General features: G+C 43.0%; 1 protein-coding gene and 2 long non-coding RNA genes across 4 annotated transcripts in view; 2 read left to right on the top strand and 1 right to left on the bottom strand.

The window, feature by feature from the left end:
* The first annotated feature begins 1,825 nt into the window (after window positions 1-1,825).
* LOC147021410 (uncharacterized) lies at window positions 1,826-6,540 on the top strand. The gene is made up of 2 exons (XR_015060784.1): window positions 1,826-4,673; window positions 4,929-6,540. It is a non-coding gene; the product is annotated as an uncharacterized LOC147021410 (long non-coding RNA).
* Window positions 6,541-7,114: 574 nt separating this feature from the next.
* Window positions 7,115-10,442, bottom strand: LOC147021409 (uncharacterized). Its single transcript, XR_015060785.1, has 2 exons — window positions 10,367-10,442; window positions 7,115-7,324 (listed from the first exon to the last, which is right to left on the bottom strand). It is a non-coding gene; the product is annotated as an uncharacterized LOC147021409 (long non-coding RNA).
* LOC147021407 (bis(5'-adenosyl)-triphosphatase enpp4-like) overlaps window positions 10,207-23,798 on the top strand; it is a 70,401-nt gene continuing 56,809 nt past the window's right edge. The window contains exon 1 of one of the 2 annotated variants that reach the window (XM_085891323.1): window positions 10,207-10,654. The gene's annotated coding sequence lies outside the window, so the exon portion shown is untranslated. The remainder of the gene's footprint in view (window positions 10,655-23,798) is intronic. The other variant, XM_085891321.1, reaches the window with a different exon arrangement.

The following is a 23,798-nucleotide window of genomic DNA, read 5'->3' as shown; positions in this document are numbered from 1 at the left end:
AATTACAACTCGCATTAATGTTAATAAATAATTTGATGAAATATTTAAAGAAAAGGATTTATTTGAACACATCTACTTGAATGATGAAGAAAAGGAAAATTTCTCTGTTGATCTTTACAATTCATTAAATTATATTTTACAATAAATAAATGGATGCGAAAGAAAGAGCAAGAAGATTTAAGGAACATCAAGAGTTGGTTTCAAAAGTTGTAAAACAGCAGGAAGACATAAAGAAGAAACGCAGACAGAAACTAACGGGCGAAGAAGCATTTGAAAGAAAACAAGAGAAATTTTTTAAAGCACTTTTAAAAACTTCCCAAAAAAAATGAAAGATGTTTCCACAGTTCCCACAGTAGAATATACTCCTAAAAAACTTCAAATGTTAAAAGATTTTGATCAAATGACGGAGGAAGAATTAGAGCATTTAGGAGAATTAAAGGTATATGATGATGAAGGTTTATTTCAACAACTGGAAGAGATTAATCAACCCCCTGATTATATTGTGAATGCTCTTCAAAACAATGAATATTCAGCGGATTCAAAAACCAAAGCAGGACTCATTCCAACAGAACAACCAGCAATATTTCATCTTCTTCAATAAAAGGAATTGATATTTAATGATGAATTAAGGTTCTTGGGTTCTGCTCAACCCCCTGTTACACTAACTCCGAGATTAATGTTTCTTCTCACAAAAGATGGAAGACAAGGTTCAACTGTGAGGGATGAATTAAAGTATATTGATAAACCATTGGATATGGAAAATAATGATGATAGAGTATATATTGATCTGCTGAACACTCTAAATTATAGGGTTATTCTTTCTGGTAAAAGTAGGAAGAATGAGAAGGAGAAACACATTATTCAGGCTTTAAGTATCCTTGGTTCAGGTGTTAGTTTTCTTCCAAATAACCCATCGCAATTAGTTAATAGACTGTTCTTGTTGTTCGGTAGTAAGAAGGCTGGAAATAACAATTGTTTTTTAATGAAGCATCAGCCATTTTAGACCAGTTGATGAACATGAAAATAATTGTTATTTCCAGCCTTCTTACTACCTAACAACAATAACAGTCCATTAACTAATTGCGATGGGTCATTTGGAAGAAAAGTTAGAAATAATAAGAACATAAGTTAGAAATGTTTCGCGTAAAAAAGACATTACCGCGACGTGTTTCGACTTATGAGTAGCTTATAAGTAGCCTTTGTGGACGTGTGTAAGCGTCCACATATCGTGTGTAAAACTTATCCCCATCGCATGCGGAACGTGTGTCATACGCCGAGTACGTTGTAAAATTTTGAACATGTTTAAAATTTCTTGACGTACTCTACTTACTACGACGTATGATAGCGTACTTTAGCGTTGTACTCACGTATACCAAACTTACTCGTACAGTATTTGACGTGCCCCAACGTTTTAGACACATTTTTCTTAGGTCGGCATACACTGGCAAGATCGCCAAGGTGTGACCGCGATGTTGACACTTCCATTTCTACGGCAGTTATGATTCGAATCGTTGTGCGTCAGCCTTTTAATAGGCTACGTCACGACATCGTCGGCGATGCGTGCAACGCGCTATGCCTAAGTTAGACTATCGTTGGGCATCGGTTGTGTAGGCCGACAACAGGTTCAGCATTCGTTGGTATAAGTTATCTATAACACAACGAAACGTTCTGTGTCCGTTACCAATGCGTTATACATAAGACCAAGTCGCTATGAATACGTCCGAATCTTTAAAAAAAAACATCAAAAGTTCAACGTAAGCCAGCGTTTTAGATACATTTTAATACGTTGCCATCGCTGGCTAAAACGTCAAGGTGTGACCGGGCCTTAAGCTCCACAGACTCTTTTTCCAAATCTTAATTCATTCTTTCCAAAAGAGGAAATTCTCACTAAAGAGGAAATTCAGATTAAAGAGAGAATTCAAAGTAACGAGGAAACTCTAATTAATGAAGAAATTCTAACTGAAGATGAAATTCTAATTATAAAGAAAATTTGAACAATGAATGAAATTCTAACTAAAGAGGAAATTCAGATTAAAGATGAAATTCTGATTAAAGAAGGAATCCTTACGAGAGAGGAAATTCAAACAAGGAATGAAATTCAAAGTAAAGAGAAAATTCTTACAAGTAAGGGAATTTATCCTTATGATTATATGGATTCATTTATGAGATTTAAAGAAACACAACTTCCTTCAAAAGAAAGTTTCTAATAACCTTTATGAAGAAGAGATAAGTGATAAGGAATATAAACACGCACAAGAAATATGGAAAATATTTAAGATAAAGAACCTTGGAGAATATCATGATTTATATCTAAAAACAGATGTTTTATTGTTAGCTGATGTGTTTGAAGCTTTTAGATCACTCTGTCATAATAAAAATTGTTATGGATTAGATCCTGCCCACTATTTCACAGCTCCTGGTTTAGCTTGGAGTGCAATGTTGAAAATGACAAAACAAGATATAGATTTAATCAGTGATGTTGATATGCTTTTGATGATTGAGAAGTCCAAGAGAGGTGGAATATCACAAGTATGTTCAAAAAGATATGCTAAAGCAAATAATAAATATCTTCCAAATTATGATAGTGAAAAAGATAGTAATTATTTGATGTATTTTGATGCTAATAATTTGTATGGATGGGCAATGTCTCAATCTCTGCCTTATGGTAAATTAGAGTGAGTGGAAGAAAAGGCTTTGATGAATATTGTTATTTCTTCTCAAGAGGAATTGAATGACGAAGAAGAAGGTTATTATTTTGAAGTTGATTTGAGGTACCCGAGTGATCTTCATAATAAGCATAAAGATCTTCCTTTTGCATGTGAGAAAGAAACCCCAAAGAAAGAATGGTTAAGTGATTATCATAAAAGTTTTAATATTAAAGGTAAATCAACAGAAAAGTTATTAACAACATTCTATGATAAAGAGGGATATGTTTTGCATCAGAGAAGCTTAAAACAGTTTTTGAGAGAAGGATTGAGAGTAGCTAAAATTCATAGAGTTTTAAAATTTAAACAAAGTCCTTGGGTGAAAAAGTATATTCAATTCAATACAGATATGAGAGCAAATACAAAAGTAAAATTTGAAGGGGACTTTTATAAATTAATGAATAATGCTGTATTTGGAAAGACTATGGAAAATGGTAGAAACAGGCAAAACATTAGATTCGCAACATCTTGGAAAGAAGCTTCGAGATTGATAAATAAACCAAGTTTTGAGAGAGAAGAGGTTTTTTCAGAGAACTTTTCTGCAATTCATATGAAAAAGGAAAGTATTGTAATGGATAAACCAATTTATGTTGGAACAGCAGTTCTTGATTTATCAAAGATATTGATGTATGATTATTTGTATAATGACTTAAAGAAAGAATATGGTGAAAATGTTTCATTGTTGTATATGGACACTGATAGTTTTATCCTAGATATAAAAACTGATGATGTTTATAAAGATATGAAGAAAAATATTGGAGTATATGATACAAGTAATTTCAGCAAGAAGAGTGAGTTATTTTCCAAAAAGAATGAAAAGGTTATTGGTAAGTTTAAGGATGAGTTGGGTGGAAAAGTAATGAGTGAGTTTATTGGATTGAGAGCAAAGGCATATGCTTATAAGTATGGTGATCAGATTGATAAGAGGTTAAAGGGAATAAAGAAATATGTAATAAAGAAATCAATAACTTTTAGAAATTATTATAATTGTTTGATGAATAAGAAAGAAGAATATAGGAAAATGAATACAATAAGAAGTTATAAACATAACATATATAGAGTGAAGAAGTAAATAAAAAGGCATTAGGAGCCTTTGATGATAAGAGATTTATTTTAGATAATGGAATAGATTGTGTTCCATATGGATATTGTATGATAGAGTGAATAGAATAGATTGTGTTTTAACGATGGGAAGATGGGTTAGGGTTTTTTAAGGGCTACCGCCGCGTTTTTTTGTAATATATAAATGGTCAAACCAAGTATTAATCAAACTAAAGAGTGGAGAAAATCTCAGTCTTGGTATATAAATGGAATGCTTGTGGAGGGAAGAAAGCAAATGCTTATTTTGGGGGGAAACCCCCCTTAAATCCCCTTGGAGCCAGATTTTTCTAATGTCATGAACAAACTTTGGTAGGTCATGGGTGATGAAGGTTGTCTGTTTCATCGGAATTGTGTGTATCGTTTGAGAAGAAAACAAATACCTCTTTGGTGGAGGTAACCGAAGGTTCCGAAGATTAATATCAGTCAGTCATTGAGTGGTTACAATGAGCTATATATATATATATATATATTTAAATTTTCTTCTGAAATCTGATCACCCAGGTTTTATTATTTATGTTCACTTTTTTTGCAATGTTGAGAAATGGGCTTCACGGACTAAGCGATCATTTATACAATTTATTGTGCAGCCATGTTTCTGGTATTCTGATCCTTGGTTTGTATGAATTTAATCCCAAACCAACTGGTGTGCATTTTACTGTTTTAAACGGGCATCCAATTAGTCAACAATTGTTGCATCCTTTTTGTGAACATTTGATTTTTTTTTTCTGTGTTTGTGTTTATTTCTTGTCTCTCACTCCATTCCCGTAGTGCGGTACATCGCAAAGAGCTACCTTTTCGGAAAGAGTGGAGCTGGACACCTTCCATCAACCTTGTATTCTCACCCCAGAAAAAGGCAACATTCATGAGGTTCAGCCAAAACTGCATTACATTGCTGTCCAACTACTAAAGTCGAGTGGTTTATTAAGGAAATTTACTCTTTTGAAAACGAATCCAAATCCTTTTGCCGTACTTGTTCGTGATTTTGTCAGCAGTCATTATGACACTGAGGTGTTGTGAGCTTTTAAAAAAAGAGAAAAAAAATGTAATCTGTACCTTGTAACTGAGGTTGCAAGGTTACAAGTTTGACACTGACTCCAAAGTTGGTTTTGATTGTATTGCCAGGTATCTGCGGTATTTGGCCCTGCTGCCTTTTTGGACATCCTCGCGCCTCCTTATGATGATAAGGCGGGGCGCCCCTGCCATTACTATCGGGCCTGCAGCTCACTGGACGGTGTCTCTTGGGACAGGGATGAGAGGTCAGAATCGCCAGATTGGTGGTTGATGGAAATCCCACAGCCATCAACCTTTTGGTGTGGTGGGCAGGCCTACTTTGGACCTTGTGTAACCCTGTAAATTTTCGAATCAAACTTTTCTTTCTTCTCCTAAATGAAGTTTTTATTGCATAACCATTTGTCTTCCCCACCCCACCCCAAACCCAATAACCCAATATTCTTTCGTTCAGGTAAGCATACATTGACCAATGTGTCGTTTTGTAGAGAATGTCTCTTGGGGTTGTATACAACTTCTGTTCGATACAAGACTGCCTGCATACATTGACAGACTATGCAAAGAACTTTTTTTTTTTTGCTACCTGAATGCCCTTGCAGCTGAGTTCCGCCTGCTGTTCCTTTACCTATGGACCAATGGCATTTATGGTTGGCCGAAGTCAGACACATGGTCAATTAGGACATGGTTGATTTTTGTTTTCCATGGTAGATGCGTGAGACCAGCTATACAGGCCATCTTTGTCCCGCTTGACACACAAACGGTTAAAACAACAAATCGGGTGAAATTTTGACTGTACACTCATTTTAACTTTTGAGAGATATCGATCGATTCTCTTCCCAATTGGGAGTATTTGGTCCATTCTCACAATGGGTAATATCCATGTTTTATGACAAATTTGTTTTTCTTTTATTTATTTCATATTTTGGCTGGCAGGTTATAGGTGTGCTGCCATGTGTTAGACACTGGCACACTTGGCATTGATGAAAACGGCCAAGATATAGAGGTCGTCTCTAATCGACTTTTAATTTTAAACTTTCATGCATATTGGGCCGGAGGTCAATCACTAGTTCAGGCCGCAGATAGCATTGTTTCTGGGGTGGGGTGGTGGGGGAGTTGTACTGACGCATTGCCACCGTTTGTCGGTTGGGGGAGGATTTTGGAATTTGTTGTGGTGCCAGCTATACCTTGCCTACTATGTCGAAACACAATGTGGGATTTTAAGCGTCCATCAGTTAAGCTGGGCGTCCTCTCTGATAGTTTTAACGTCCATTGGAAGGACCGCACTTTGTGATGTAATGCCCTGCCTGTAAAACACCGAGCTGACTTTGATCGAGAAACAAACCCAGGTTCGACGACTCAAAGGTGAGTTAATCTCCGGACACTAAACTATTATAATGCACCACCGCAAATGACGTTTTCCATTCAGCCAGGTGGCAAGTCTTGGTGACTTCTGGAAGCCTTTCTCTGACAGGTTCAAGAGAAACGAAACGCTGAATTCTCATCTCACCACTGCAGTATAAGAAATGTTTGTTCAAGATTGTCGTACATTTGCTGCACCATGGAAGAATCGGTGGATGAATTTAATTATTTCATGAAAAATAATGTCACGTTAAGAATTGCTGCACCATTCTTTTTATTGTATTATTTTGTAACCTGATCGGTCTTCACAGTAACATGCAATCTTTTGCATTGTCCTTTAGACAATAAATGAATCCAGTGAATAGTTTATTTGTCTTTGTTGAAGGGAGAAATATTGGATTTATAGCAAATGTGCACAAAACGCATGGCACTGGTACTTCCATGTGTGCTGCCTGGTCAGCCGGTTCATGAAAGACTTGCGCCAAAACCTTCTCCCTCAGCCACCCCCATGATAAGGTGTGTATAATTGTGGCCATAAATATAGAAGGAAGGAATCCTGTTTCATGGTGGGAAAAACTGCCTCCAAGAAATGCTAAAAGGTCCAGTGCAATGAAGATTGGCAATGCCATCATGGGTTTGACATCGCGTACGTTCTTCGTGTATTGTTTACATAATTTATAATCAGTTGGGTGAGTTTAAATAATTTAGACATCGCAGCTGCTCATGAGCTCTGTGGAGTGAGAGACATTCTCAGGGCTTTGTGGAACAGCCCGAGAGAGTCGAGGAAGAGCTCGAGGGGGGCGTATTTGCACAAACACTAGTGTGGTGAGAGTTCATTTTGCGTTTCCTCTTTTTGTGAACTGTAAATAAGCACCACTTTAATGTATCAATGAGAATGGGGAGGGAAGCGAGGAGTGGATCGAGTAGGAAGGGAGACAATGTGACAAATTCTCGACTTTATTGATTAAAAATGATACATGAATGCCCCTGTAGACAGCCGGTAACACTTCTTGTCACGCTGATCACGTAAAACAAAATGCACCACCACAAATGATATGTTTGCTTCCATTGGCAGAGCAGGAAGGCTGGTGTGTGCACCAAGACACATGCACATGGCTGTAAAATGCTTACACGCTGTCAACTTCCATTGCCTGGGAGGGAGTGACAGAGGGGTGGATGGAGGGAAGCGAATGAGGGTGTGATGCAAGATAGTAACTGGGGGGGGGGGGCTTTCCAGAGCTGTCAAAACAGTCTTGAATCATTCACATGGTATGAGCGAATATTTGTTGTTAAAAACTAAATCGTTCATGAGCTAATTCAGCATTTAATTTCTTCTTTCTGGAGTCGCAGTCACAATTGTGAAATGTGTTTGGGCACGCTCTCTTCCACCATGATACACTTCCAGATGTAAGCATTTCCTGATTGACGTCAAACGGGCACATATTTTGTGGGTGTGGAAATATGGGTAAAAACACCTCAAACTATAAGGACAGTCGGTCGAGTGCATACCTCCTTCATGAGACAACTTAGAGATGAGTGTGTACCACGAGGCCATCCTGCCAGCCCAATAGAGAATGTTCAGCACTTTCTTAAATGCATCATATCCTTTGTGTGCACTTCCGTTTTCATCGCAAGCATCATGATCGACGGGTTTCTTTTAGTTGGATTTGAGGTCTGGATTTCTTCTTCAATTCACAACTTGTTCTTTATCTGTTGATGGTTTTTTTTTTCTGTCCTCAATAAAGGGAAGGATTATGGGGGTTTTTTTGGCTCTCAAATAAATTCTGGCCCTTTGCCCTTCTTCTGCTCCTTGGTGGTATTTCATGGTATCAGAGTGCAATGACCACACAATGAGGACAATCTCAGAGGGACGCACTACCCAGCAGCATAAATGCTCCAAAGCTTCCCCGTGTCTTACCAGATTAACCCCGAACTGTACGATGGATCAGCAGTGGCATCGATGTGCAAATGGTCTTCTCTCAAATGAGAACAAACTTTGTAACATTTGATCATGCAGAGCAGATCAGACACTCAGCAACTGAAGGTCTCTGTGCAACTACTCGCTTTAATGTCCTTGTGTTTCATAAATTTCTCCATTATCTAAAGGCCTCATGTCGTTCGTCGGTCTTCGTGTGATGAGGGTGGCTCTTTGTGTACCATATCGGGCGAATTGATGATTACCAGGACATTTGCGAAATCTCTCTCATTGTGGAGCTGATGTTGTACATTAAAGTTTATGCATGTTTGTTTTTGTATGGACCGTTGCAGATGACTGCTCAGGGCACATTCTCTGACTTAAAGATGAGCAGGTAAGAGAAAAACATTGGAGCAATACCCCTGGGTGCTCACCTGGTCACGGCTGGATAAGATAACCAGGGAACTACTGGTAGGTATGGATGACCTACAAAATATGTAACAGAGAAGAAAGTCAATACCTATGGATTTTTTTATGGTCATAAAGGTTGCGGTCAAGTTTCTTCAAAATTGGATGAGCGCTTTCGGAGAAGAAGCAAATACCTCTTTTGGGGGGGGGGGGGCAGCCTCCATAGACCCTCTTTGGACCCGATTTTTTTTTTAATGGCATGAACAATCTTTGGTACATCCACGGTAATGAACGTTGTGGTAAAGTTTAATTGAAATTGTATGCGTAGTTTCAGAGAAGTTGCCAGTATTTAAGGATGTACGACATGCCATCCCATCAGTTCCCTGTCACTACGTTCCAGGTGAACCAAAAATCAAAAATACGATTCGTCATAATTTAGACCAAGAGACTCTTTGAGTCACCGTCATTCTTTTACTTTTGCTCATTGCTGTGAGCATCAGGATAATCTCTTCTAAGTCGGCACATCCACGTTGTCACCCCTTATGCAAATGTACTGTGAGATTATCATCGAAATTTCATGGGTTTTGGCCTCGTCATCTGTCATCGTGAGAATTGCACAAAACGATATCATGATGGGGCAGAGGGGGGTATGCGTGGAGTGCAAGTCCACTGAGGGTCCATCCCGGACTCTGCACGGAATACTCAAACGCATTCATTACCAGAATGGGGGTACAATAGGACATCACCTTCAGCTATTTTTGGGCCTTGGTCCCACAGGATATCGTGCCAACACATTGGTACTTACACAACGAGGTTGTAATTGTCCTTGTGTTGGCGTTTCGTATAATTAGCAACTTCGACACCAAAGATCATTGGCCAACAATTCCTGATAGATGAGAGAAAGACAAGCCGGTAGGCGACATGGGTGGTAGCTCCCCAATTGCATAAGAGTCATACAGTTTTTGACGGATCGGGCTGAAATTTTTTGACAAAGAGGTTGATTATAGTGCGTATAAAAGCCTGGAAGCCGATTTTTGATTTTCGAAAAAATATTTTTTTTATGAATTTTCCAAAAATTTCAAAGTCCCGTTGCTAGGCAACGGTGATGTCCATAGCAACGGTGCTCAAAAGCATAGAACTAGATACTGTAATGAACCTACCTGTCAAGTTTCATTAAAATCGGTTGACTCCTCTGGCCTCCAGAGCTGTCCATTACATACAAACAAACATACAAGCTGGTAGGCGACATGGGTGGTCACTACATAATTGCATAAAGTTAGTCACAGTTTTTGATGGATCGGGCTGAAATTTTTTGACAAAGAGGTTGATTATAGTGTGCATAAAAGCACGGAAGCCGATTTTTGATTTTCGAAAAAATATAATTTTTTAGGATTTTTCAAAAATTTCAAAGTCTCGTTGCTAGGCAACGGTGGTGTCCACAGCAACGGTGCTCAAAAGCATACAACTCGATCCTGGTATGAACCTACTTGTCAAGTTTCATCAAAATCGGTTGACTCCTCTGGCCTCCAGAGCTGTCCATTACATGCAAACATACAGACAGACGGAAAAACTGAAAATAAGGGAAGTCTGGCGACCACCCAACAAGATGTCCCAATGCATGATGCACCACTTATTCTTTAGGCTTATATAGATTCTCGTAGATCTGAACAGCTCATTATTATACATACAGTCAGCATACAGTCGTGACAGAATTGAGTCACGTGTCCAATGCGGAAGTGCTGGAGGTGTTTTAGCTTTTATTTTGTGAAACGAGAGCCCCCATGTGACCGTTAAAGCGCCGAAATGTTCGTATAAAAACGTAAAGCTACCGTGTACGTAAGGTGTTTGTACAAAATACTGCACACTGTACATCTTGTCCGCTGACGTAGATCGACACCTTCGCAGAGACATCGCAGTGCGCAGAATATGAAGTCTCGTGACTCGTCTGAGAAATCGGGAAACAAATTGTTCGGTTAATCGTTAATACAAATCGTCATAAGGATCCAGGTCGAGTGATTATAAAATATCCCACCGTCGGTGTCCGTGAGGTTCGAGTCCGGAAGCGATGACGAGCCCGTGGTGAGGAAACCGCGGCTGGTGTAAATATTCACGGAGAGTCACGGCTTCCTTCTCCCAATCCGGTGTCGATGTGTAAAAGGTAAATGATTTCTGTCATCGACTTTTTTTTTTTTTTACTCTTTCTTTCACTGATTCGGTCGGGTAAGTACGTACTTAAATAGACACCCACTGACCCAATGGCCTAATGGTCAGGGATATTAGTTGCCGAGTTAAAATGTACACGTACGCTGGTTCTGCTTATTAATTGACTGACTCGTGTTTTGGGATTGTGTAATTTACACTCTGTGGTGTCAGGTGGGCTGGTCGGATGGCCTAGGCCCGAGAGGTACGCACACCGGTCAGGGTTCGAATCCCGACACAGCGATAAACCACCATCCTGGCATTTCACAGACACGGTGATTCATCGACGTGTATGTGTGCCGTCCCTTCGGATGGACGTCAAGCCGGGTGCCTCATCTGGCAGCATTAGTTGGTGGATGTTAAAGATCCCACGGCGAACTTCGTGAAGAGTAGGCGAGCTATCGCCGGCACCCTGAACATCGTACAAATTGCTGCCCAAGCTACCTGCGTCGGTTTGGCGACCTGACGGGATTGTAACCCGACGAAACGAGTTGCTTTGGCAGAACCGATCGCCCTCTGTGTGGAGAGAGAGCACAATGAATGGTTCATGATCCGATCTGGTAATCGGGATAACCGTGGGTGCAGTAAGTCCTTAATCGTCCTGAGTTGTCGTGTATGTAACCGACACCTTTGTGGCTTGACTGGCAGGTCCAAATGTATTGATCTCGATTTTGAACGTAATTGACCCCAACAGGATATATAAGAGGGCATGCGCGTCCATCCGTTCCCGTCGACCCATAGCAACGGATGTCAGTTCTGTCTTCTCCACGAGAAAACGTCTTGACGTATTTCATATTCAGCAGATGTATGCAATAACATATTTATAACATCTTTAACATGCAATATTATATTATAATAACATGCAATGTTATATTATATCATAACATGCAATAACATATTTACCTTCATCTTTATAACATCTTTAACATACAATATTATATTATAATAACATGCAATAACATCTTTACCTTCATCTTAATAACATCTTTAACATGCAATATTATATTATAATAACATCTTTAACATGCAATATTATATTATAATAACATCTTTACCTTCATCTTTATAACATCTTTAACATGCAATAACATCTTTACAAATGATTTCAGGATCAGAGCCAAGGATCAGAGCTTTTCTTGTCTTAAATAAAAAAACAAGCTCGAATGAGCTAAGATCCTCGTCCTATTAATGATGATATCATAAAAACGAATATAACGTCATTGTGATGTATCAGGTTTGTGATAAATTATCTGTGCTAATGCCCGGCTTGATTCCCACAAACAAAATTCAAACAGCTTGCCTAGTTTCGGAGATAATGGTATAGGCGATTTCCATTAGCGGCGATATTATAACGTCAACTTTTTTTCTAGGAAGAATTTCCAAAATCGGAGATGGTTACTGCCTGCACATGGGCTTTCTGCATATACATGGCAAGTTTCACGAAGATCTGATGAAAACTCTGGGTTGTGAAACAAAAAATGTCAAAAAATAGGAATGACGTCATAAAAATTGATATGACGTCATAGTGATGTATCATATGTGCGGTAATTCATCTCTGCTAATGCCCTGTTCGATTCCCGCAAAAAGCTTGCCTGGTTTCGGAGATAGTTTTTTAGGTGATTTCCATTAGCGGAGATATTTTGACATCATAACTTTTTTTCTAGGAGGAATTTTCAAAATCGGAGATGGTTACTGTCTGTGCAGGGTATTTTTACATATATATGCCAAGTTTCAGGAAGTTTCGATGAAAACTGTAGGCTGTGAAACAAACTAGTTTCGGAGATAATGGTATAGGCGATTTCCATTAGCGGCGATATTACTACGTTACCTTTTTTCTAGGAAGAATTTCCCAAATTGGAGATGGTTACTGCCTGCGTGTGGGCGTTCTGCATATACATGGCAAGTTTCACGACGATCCGATGAAAACTCTGGGTTGTGAAACAAAAAATGTCAAAAAATAGGAATGACGTCATAAAAATTGATATGACGTCATAGTGATTTATCATATGTGTGGTAATTCATCTCTGCTAATGCCCTGTTCGATTCCGGCAAACAGAATTCAAAAAGCTTCCCGAGTTTGAGATAATTTTTTAGGCGATTTCCATTAGCGGAGATATTTTGACGTCATAACTTTTTTTTTTTTCTAGGAGGAATTTTCAAAATCGGAGATGGTTACTGTCTGCGCAGGGTATTTTTACATGTATATGTCAAGTTTCAGGAAGTTTCGATGAAAACTGTAGGCTGTGAAACAAATGAAACAAAAAATGTCAAAAAATAGGAATGACATCATAAAAATTGATATGATGTCATAGTGATGTATCATATGTGCGGCAATTAATCTCTGCTAATGCCCTGTTCGATTCCTGCAAACAGAATTCAAAAAGCTTGCCTAGTTTCGGAGATAATTTTTTAGGCGATTTCCATTAGCGGAGATATTTTGACGTCATAACTTTTTTCTAGGAGGAATTTTCAAAATCGGAGATGGTTACTGTCTGCGCAGGATATTTTTACATATATACGCCAAGTTTCAGGAAGTTTCGATGAAAACTGTAGGCTGTGAAACAAAAAAGTCCACAAGAACAACAACGTGAGTAAGACTTGGAGATCCTCCATGAGGCTCTAAAAAAGTCCACAAGAACAACAACGTGATAGTGCAGCAGATAATCATAACAATTGTGCAAATTATGACTAAAGCATGAAATTTTTACCAGTGTTAGTACATACCATAACCTTCATTTTCAGATCGGAAGGTAAGTCAGATTTGACCTCTGAGGATAGTGAGAGGTCAATGACCTCAATTACATTGAAATTGTAATTTTTTCACGATTCTAGTGCAGTTTGTCTGTTTTGGGAATCATTAAAAAGGTATGTTGCCATGTGTTGGTCCCTTTATCTTCTGGAGAGCCTTTATACATAATCATAGGATGCAACCATGACTGAACAAGTGCTTTAAATGAGGTCAGTGACCTCAGAAAACAAATTTATTGAAATACACATTTAGGTTATTGTGGTGTCCACAACAGCTTGCATGAAACCGTGTTGTAAGATCATCTGTGCAACCTGAATTTTCAATGTGCACTGAACATAGTCTATAAGCTTAAAGTACAGTGAGGTCAGTTACCTCAGACACATCTATAGTACATACCGGTACATGTAATACACACATTATCCATATAGACGCATAAATATAAAGGTGTCTGATTGCACCTAACAGTCTCCCGAACATGCACATAATGCAGTCCACTTGAATGCAGCCTTGGTGCACTTGCAGCGGCCGGTACATCCCTTCTTGCAGCCGCAGTGGATCAGTTCGTGGCAAGATTTCTATGCCTCTGGCAGTGTCGTCCAAAGAGGCTGCCACCCAGAGGCCTCCTTTGTCCAGCCCCAGTCAGATGGGATTGGTAACTCTGGATTTAGGACCAGAGTTTGGTTCCAGCAGTTGCCCTGGAGAGATGCACGCTTGATGTGCTGCTGGAGTGCTGCCTGCGTTGGGGAAATGTTTTCTAGAGCCCTAGACTTGTGTGCGAAGAGCTGTTTCCTAGCATCATTCACTTCCATGGTGTCACTGGTGTGGTCATACATCAGCACAACGAAGCGCTCCAGCAGTGACATCGACTCCTCACTGACATCACTTGGCATGCGTAAGAGTTCTTCAAAGGCATCAGTCACCTGTGGGAACACTTTCCAAATCTCCCAGGCAGTCTTCTTCCCTCTGCCAGCGAAAAAAGACACAGTGTCGCACCCTGTGAGGGCATGGAAGATGGGGAGAGTAGCACATTGTCTTGGGTTCATGGCGGCAGCCAGTTGGTGAACAGCGATGTACCGGAAGCTGGATCCAGTACCAAGAGCTATCCACAGCTCGTCAGGATTGATGTTGAATGAAGCCACAGCCAGTACCACAACATCAGTATCCACAGTGCGTATGGCCACCTTCTTGATCCCCTTCTGCACAGCATCTACCACATGTAGAAGCAGGCGAGTGTCCGCCTCCTCGTGTGAACATGGGGCGAGGCTGGTCAAGTCTGACTCGGCAGGAGAGCACAGGACCTCGGTTTCACATGTTGCATACATTTCCTTGCCATCTGCTATTGGAAGACGAATGGCCTCTCGTGACAGGAAACCAAAGAGCTCAGTCTTGTTTTGATCCACACGAAGGAAGTCCTTCCAGTTCTGAGGCATGACTGTAGAGGGAGCCACTCTCTTCCTGACGCCCTTGCCCCTCTTCTGTGTGGTCGTGCCTTTCAGGCTGTCAGGTAGATATACATCCCAGATGAGGTCGAGTCTGTTGACCTTTTCGAGTTGAGTGGAGATGTAAGGTGCAAAGCAAAGACTGTGTTCACATACTCTTCAAAGGTCTTTGCCGTGACAGGATTGAGCATTTGAACAATAGCTGCTCCGTCAAGGATTGTGGCATCAACCCCAGGTGCGCTTGTGGTTTCGGGTTGGTCTGATTTCAGGCAGTGTAGTAGATCTGCTTTGACTCCAAGGCGCAGTTTTCCTCCTGTTGATAATGCTGGTGGGGCTGCCTGGTTCTCGTGGCAGAAGAACTGGTCCAGATGCCCATCACGTGATTGGCAGGCAATATACAGCCTCGAGAAGAGACTACAGTCACTCTTCACTGCGGCGAGTTGGATCTGCTGCTTTGACTGTGTCTTGGTCTGTGGCCGACTGAAGAGTGGCAACTTGTTCTTGGGCAGTGTTTCTGTAACTGGCTTCGTGCATAGTTCCAGTCTTTCTTCAACAAACTTTGTGTACTGCTCCTCACCAAGGGACTCAATCTTCCTCACTGTTTCTGCCACTGGGGTGTCCATGATGTCTCTCGTGTCAAGGACCAGTAGGTCAAAGCTAGACATCTGTAAATAACTACCAACACTGTGTGAAATATGTAGACACTTCTGTTGGAACACAAATGCATGGTGTGTACATCATAAGCATGTTTACCATTTACCAATGAAGCCAAACATCAATATTTTGATATTTTTAGGTCATTGACCTCTCACTGTCCTCAGAGGTCAAAGCTAGACACCTGTAAATAATTACCAACGCTGTGTGGAATATGTAGACACTTTTATTGGAACACAAATGCATGGTGTGTACATCATAAACATGTTTACCATTACCCAATGACGCCAAACATCAATATTTTTATACTTTGAGGTCATTGACCTCTCACGGTTCTCAGAGGTCAAATCTGCCTTACCCCCCCCCCCCCCCCCGATCTGAAAATGAAGCTTATGGCATGTACTAACACTGATAGAAATTTCATGCTTTAGTCATCATTTGCGCAATTCTTATGATATGAGAGATTATCAGCTGTACTATGAGTAAGACTTAGAGATCCTCCACGAGGATCTAAAAAAAAACTACCTTTCTCCTTGCACACTCTCAAGTCTCGATTCTTCTTCAGCATCCTACTCTTCTTCTTCTTCCTCCTGCCGGCACATGAGCCAAAAGTGATTGGACGCACGATTTTCTTTGAAAAGATATTTCACAGGAGAGAACAACAGTATTGTATATATTATTTACTTTAGGCAACCATTATTAATTTATTTTCACTCCCATCCTCACGACTGAAACTCCACGTTTAATAATACAGGTTTGTATATGTTTTAGAGAACCTTTATTAATTTATTTATATATGCTATGATCTCCACTACCTACATACTACCTTGAATAGTGTAGGTTTGTATATGCTTTATGGAACCATTATTTATTTATGAAAACATATTGTGACGTTCACGGGACTTGAACAGTCCCGCCAACGTAGAATGAGCCGAAACGATGGAGGCGATTTATTTGTTTATAACCCAAACATGGCGGTTCTAATCGCTCTACCGCAAACGGGACGAGGAAGGTGGCACGAGTCACTTTTCACTGAGTTGATGATGTTTATTTGTTTTTTTTTTATAATTACCAGAAATAAGACTCGGCAAGAAGAGGGATCCGGGGCGATTCGACGGGATGGTGTGGGATCGGGCATGGGGAAAAACACAGACAATTCCAATGAATATACAGTTCTCAATCCCTCTAAGGCACCAAACACACACACACACACACACACACACACACACACACACACACACACACACACACACACACACACACACACACACACACACACACACACACACACACACACACACACACACAACGTAGCTATCTCTGGTGGTCAGGCTGGACCGTGGTGTGGACGCAACTGTCCCTGGATCGGCGCTGGACGAGCCGGCCTTGCTCTCGCCAGGGGGGGCAGGAGAAACCGCGGTGCTGTCGACCTCCTGGTCCTGGCCCAAGTCCGCCCACAGCCGCCAGGGAACCAGCTCCCGCGCCAAGCCGCGAGCAGGAGAGGGAGGCAGGTCCGCCCGCTGCCCGACCCCATACTCCGAGTCAGCAGAACCCCAGAGCCAACCGAGGCGAGGCACGAGGCTCGGCAAGGCTCCCAGACACGATCAAGAGCACGATCGACTCAGCCCAACAACCAGGACGCTCTCTGCCGCCACAGCTTCCACACCAAAAAAAAACGATCGTTCTGGTTGTAATCTTCTTCTTCCTTTTCGACCCCGAACAGAACCTTTTTATCCTTCGTCCTCGTCACTCCCAATCAAGCCGTTTATTGGCCCACCGCCATCGCCTTCCGCCAATCGTGATCGCGGGGCGGAGCCATCCGCTGCACTGTCCTGTGACGTCACGGCCAGTCTTCAGAGAATACCAAAAGGGATTTACGCAGACACACTTACCCTATCCCGTGTCCCTATCTAATTACGTGACATTTATCATTTCCCCCTTGAAGAAATGAACATTTACTAGACAACTTATCACCACTGAATTACTACTTATTACATGGAGATCCTGGTAAACTCGAACAGCATGGCATACCTAATTAAACATCCTAATTACCCTTTGAATGCATACCCCCCCTCAAACGTAACACTGCCCCCTCCTCTGGTACCGCAGCTCCTGCAAGGTATATCACAGGCGCTACCGTACCAGCCTTAACACTTACTGACTCACACCTAATTAACCTAACGAAATAAAGTAGGAGGGGCAATGGGCAGCGAGTCGCAGCTAACTTACCTATCCTGCTTAATGTACTACCCCCTTATGGCCTTATCCTCGCCTAAACAATCATTTGGTTTTTTTTTATTTTTTATTTTTTATTTTATCACATGAGAGCACTGAGCGAAGTTGCACTCCATCCTCCGGATCATCGCTCTTGCCCAACACTCTTCCAGTGATCTGGGGAGGGGAAACAAAAGGTTCCACAAAAACACAACACTTATACTTTACATTCCTACTCTAAGCCTTAACGACACTATTCACAGGATATTTACACTCGACCGCCTCCCCCAGTGCATGCTAATAGACCCAGCGTTACCTGGGGAGCCAATTTTCAAATTTGCTTGCCCCAAAATTATGCGGACATCATGCCCTTGCTGCACCTGTCAAGTTGTGCGGGATCGAATGGGACTCACACATCTTCACAACACTCACACCATGGTCATCATCACATTTCTAGGTCATGGTCCTCATTTTAATCATGCAGGCTGAATCCCGTCATGGCCGTGGGGTGGGTTACCACAAGATGATGGGGGCATCTCAGGTGCAACCATGCCCACAGGCAAGCTTTAGTCCAACCCGGACGTTTCTCCGCCCCGCTCCCTTTGATTCCCTCCCCCCTGGTAGCCATCAGCTCTAATCCCGCACAACACTCTGGAAGGGGTCTCACTGGCTCCTCTGGCCTTCCTGGGTCGCCAAGGTCCTACCCGCCTTGGTCGCCCAACCAGACCCTCTCCCAGTTGCCTCCAGACACTGTCACCATTAGCCACCAGGTGGTGAATCTCCTTGAAGGGGGTCGCAATTCACGCTCACCGTGAGCTTCAGCAATCCCTGTGGACAAGCACATCATCCCCACCCACAAAACCCACATGACTCCCCCACCCCATCGGCCTTACATGTGACACCTGCATTTCTAACACTTCACCGACCATGACCTTCCCTGTTACCACACCATGCCCAATAAAAAAAACAATGTGTGCACCATACATTTCACTTCTTCACTTAAAACAACTCACACAGCACTTCTCACCCGATCCACGCACCAGCCATTGGACAGCCACTTGTGCCCGCTTTGTTACCAATTACCCACTGTCCCGATTGTCACTCTAAAACCCAGCAGAACTCACAAACCCATGCCAATTTTTCCACAATTCACTTTTTTCACCAAAGGAGGGCACTTCGCCACAATCTCACCAGCCGAGCATGGCCCTATATGCTCAGCCCAATCTAGTCTCCCCGACCCCCGACAGTGATCTCCGGACACGACCTATGAAAGGACATCACGGATAGACCTGGCGGTTCAGCAGGAGGATTCATCCTCTCCGGGCTTGAAAGTCTATTGGAGGGTCTCTCCATCGCCGGGTACCGGCAATATCGTTGCATGTGTCCTCTTTGCCCGCACCGGAAACAACTCCCCATAAAAGGCCCCCGTGGGTATCGGTGTAATGTCTCTTCCGGTTCCGGACTCCTTCGGCCATAATCGAATTGCTCTATTGGCTGGGCTGGACCCTGCCGCTTTGGCACACCAACTACCGAATTACCCCTTATCAAACTTAACAGTTTCTGGCAAATTTCCTGAAACATTTGGGTAATGCCAATTTCTCCCAGCCCCCCTCCCTGATCCTGGATCTCCGCCTGTCGGATCGTCACCGATGGCCTCTCTGGAACCCGACCCGGCCGACTCCACGAGGCCAGCCTGGCCGCGCACTCGGCCGCTCGGTGAACGGTGGGTGGATCCTGTAACTCCACTAGCGCTCGGACCTCAGGGTCAGGAAGAGCAGCTAAAAATTTCTCGAGTGCCAGTCTGTCCCATGCCTCCACTGTAAGGTCCCGATACGCGATCCTGACTGATTGGTAAATGTCCTGTGCCAGCTCCTGCACTGTCTCACCCGGCTTTAATCTGCGGTGCTGGAGCTGGGCCCGCACCAGATCACAGTTTGCCGCGAACCCAAACCGACGGCTCAACGCCTCGCAAATGTGGGAGCTGGTCAACATCCCCTCCGCGATCACGTTTAACACATCTGCGGCTGGTCCCCGCAACGTTGCCACCAAATTCCCTGTTCGTTCCTGCTCATTCCACCCGTTTAGTCGGGAAATGCACTCAAATTGCGTCAGAAAAGCTTCAACGCTCCCTGACCCGTCGAAATTTACCAGGGGGATCACTTTTACGGTGGCCCGCTTCTCAGTTTCTCCCTTGTCTGAATCCAGCCCAGGGATCAAACACCCTTGTGGCTGCGTATCCAATTTCGGAGCCCACTGTGGCCAAAGATGTTTTGTGGTGAGGGTCTCATGGGTCAATTTTGCCTCCTGTTCCAAACGTTGAATGGACCGATTCACCTCTTCCCGCAGGATCTTCTGGGCCCGCACAACCTCCTCCAAGGCTCCGTCGCGAGTTTGTAGCTGCTCCTCAACCAACCCGGACACTCTACTTACAAAAGACGGCTCTACCAGGCCTTTATCCAAGACTTCATCTTGGCTCATAATTTTATCTTGTTCGTCCAAACGAGCCTCCAATCCTTTTACCTCCTCTGCCAAATTCATCCCTTGCTTCCTCAGCTCTCCCCACTCTTCAACTTGCAGCTGCATACGAGCATCCACACAGGCACGATGACGTTCCAGGCTTTCATCCACTTTATCAACCCGAATGTTCGTTGCATCAATTTTATCTACCAATTTTTTTCCGTATATTTTCCCCCTCCAATGTAATTTCTACCTTTGTTTCCTCCAATCTATCCTCGAATTTACTTTGTATTTCTCCCAATTTAACATCCACACACTCCTGCATCTCAGTTTTCATTTTCTCCATCTTTTCCCCCAATTCATCCCTCATTAAATCAATCCGTGCACCCAACTGTACCCCCATTACCCTCAATTGATCTGTCATTTCTGCCCTCTGTCACGAATTGATTTGCCATTTGTACCGTCATGTCCCCTATTAAACGTTCCAACAGTGTCTGGATCGTCATCGCACCGGTTTCCGGCACTGCCGGCCCCTTACGGGCAATGAAGCACGGTCCACGCTCGGAATGGGGGAGGTTCCAACCCTACCCCCGTCTCTCCCCTCTTCCCCCGACTCGCTGCCAGACACGTGGCCTTCCTCCTCAAACATCTGCACATCCGCCATGGTGCAGAAGTCCCGTTTGCCACCAATTAATTTAAATTTGAAAAATCCCGCCAAAATTTTCCCGCGCTCGCGCGCTTTTCTGTAATAATTTTATATTCCAATTCGTGGCGAGATTTTAATCCTGGTATATAATTTAGAGGGGTTCGAACATCTCACTCCTGACACCAATGTGACGTCCACGGGACTTGAACAGTCCCGCCAACATAGAATGAGCCGAAACGATGGAGGCGATTTATTTGTTTATAACCCAAACATGGCGGTTCTAATCGCTCTACCGCAAACGGGACGAGGAAGGTGGCACGAGTCACTTTTCACTGAGTTGATGATGTTTATTTGTTTTTTTTATAATTACCAGAAATAACAAGACTCGGCAAGAAGAGGGATCCGGGGCGATTCGACGGGATGGTGTGGGATCGGGCGTGGGGAAAAACAGACAATTCCAATGAATATACAGTTCTCAATCCCTCTAAGGCGCCAAACACACACACACACACACACACAAAACGTAGCTATCTCTGGTGGTCAGGCTGGACCGTGGTGTGGACGCAACTGTCCCTGGATCGGCGCTGGACGAGCCGGCCTTGCTCTCGCCAGGGGGGGGGCAGGAGAAACCGCGGTGCTGTCGACCTCCTGGTCCTGGCCCAAGTCCGCCCACAGCCGCCAGGGAACCAGCTCCCGCGCCAAGCCGCGAGCAGGAGAGGGAGGCAGGTCCGCCCGCTGCCCGACCCCGTACTCCGAGTCAGCAGAACCCCAGAGCCAACCGAGGCGAGGCACGAGGCTGGGCAAGGCTCCCAGAGACTATCAAGAGCACGATCGACTCAGCCCAACAACCAGGACGCTCTCTGCCGCCACAGCTTCCACACCAAAAAAAACCGATCGTTCTGGTTGTAATCTTCTTCTTCTTCCTTTTCGACCCCGAACAGAACCTTTTTATCCTTCGTCCTCGTCACTCCCAATCGAGCCGTTTATTGGCCCACCGCCATCGCCTTCCGCCAATCGTGATCACGGGGCGGAGCCATCCGCTGCACTGTCCTGTGACGTCACGGCCAGTCTTCAGAGAATACCAAAAGGGGTTTACGCAGACACACTTACCCTATCCCGTGTCCCTATCTAATTACGTGACATTTATCATTTCCCCCTTGAAGAAATGAACATTTACTAGACAACTTATCACCACTGAATTACTACTTATTACATCGAGATCCTGGTAAACTCGAACAGCATGGCATACCAAATTAAACATCCTAATTACCCTTTGAATGCATACCCCCCCCCTCAAACGTAACAATATGCTACCATCTCCACGACCTTGACTAGTTCAGGTTTGTATATGCTTCATGGAACCATTATTTATTTTTTGTTCATTCATATACTCTGCTATCTCCACGACCTTGAACAGTACAGGTTTGTATATGCTTTTGGTAAACCATTATATATTGAAATACGCTACCATCTCCACTACCTGCATGCCACCTTCAATAGTACAGGTTTGAAAATGATTTAGGGTACCAGTCTTTTCTTTACTCTCCTTGTAATCCTGCAGCCAGAGGATGAACCGTGCATTGGAGTCGAAACAATTTTTTTTTTTTCTGGTTTACATAACTACAAAGTTTTCTTGTTCAGAATCTGTATGGTGCAAGTCTGGCACTCTTGGGGAATTTGAAATATTCAAGATGTCCTCTGTTGTATTGATGAATAGTCAAATCATCACAGTTTAATGGGTTTGTTTTTGTGTCTAACCTTTGATCTCCTACTGTTTGCAGCTATCTTTTCCAAAAGAGGTGTGAGGTCTTCATGGTCGTCTGCATTGTTGACCAATTGGCATGGCAATTTATTATTTTTTTGGTATACATAGTTGAGGCTCATGGAAGAGCTCGGATTAGTACACTGAACGGATCAGAACACAATTGGACAAAGGTAAAGGTTGAGAGGGAGGGGGTTGGGGATAGACCGAAGAGAGTGGAAGTTGGTTCCATAGGTGGGGGAAAAATGGAACAAGTGAGGAGGTGAGCAGTGGTTCTGGATTTTAGCAGTTTCACTAGAATGGGATTGAAGGTGGACCGTGTGGGTTGTGCAGATACTTGGGTGGGCAAGGCAGGAAGATAGAGGGTGCAAAACTAGAATGTAGGCAGAAGAAGACAGAGACCACTGACCTGTTGGTGATGGCAAAGTGATCGGCTCATAAGCTCAGCTTCAGCATGGGAGACTCCAATGATCTTGATTGAAGGTCGTGGTTTCCGTGGCATCAAGCTGAGAAAATTGTGAGGCAGGGGCACCAACCCAGAGGGAAGAGCAGTATTCCATCAAACATCAATAATAAAGGCATTGTAGGTATATTGGAGCTCAGGTGTGTTAAGGAAGGACTTTCCATGACGGAGGATACCCAGTTAGCGACTGGCTTTGGAGGCCAACTTTGAAATGTGGTTTGCCCAAGAGAGATCATGGCTAAGAGTGAGACGCAAGAGTTTGAGTGACTGGATTTCTTTAAGAGAGTTGTTAATGGCAGGGTTTGCCATATGGTGCTTTTAAAAAGGGCGTGAGTGAGTGTGTGGAATTTCTGAGTTAAAAGATGTATTCCAAGTGTTTGACCAGTTTCTGATTTTTTTTTTTTCAACTTCTAACAAGAGGGAAGAGGCTGCAGCCAACTTGCCTGAAGGATGAGGGATGTCATCGCAGAGGGTAGAGTCATCAGCAAATAGATAAAGAGGATTTTCCAGCGAGATCATTGATGAAGATCAGGAATAGGAATGGGTCCAGAACACTGCCTTGGTGCACACCAGCTTTGACAGGGAGAGGAGATAAAAGGATTCCTTTGAGTGCTACATGTTGGTGATGAGAGTAGAGGAAGTCAGTAACCATTTGTGTGTAGTTGACCTTGGATGCCATAGGCAGAGAATTTGGAGAGTAAGGCGGGATGCCAGACTGT

This window comes from Eptatretus burgeri, chromosome 8, assembly GCF_056783735.1.
Source record: "Eptatretus burgeri isolate ZD-2024b chromosome 8, Ebu_testis_v1, whole genome shotgun sequence".
Lineage (NCBI taxonomy): Eukaryota > Metazoa > Chordata > Myxini > Myxiniformes > Myxinidae > Eptatretus > Eptatretus burgeri.
Note: the sequence above shows the minus strand (reverse complement) of the source record. Positions and strands in the feature narration are given on the sequence as shown.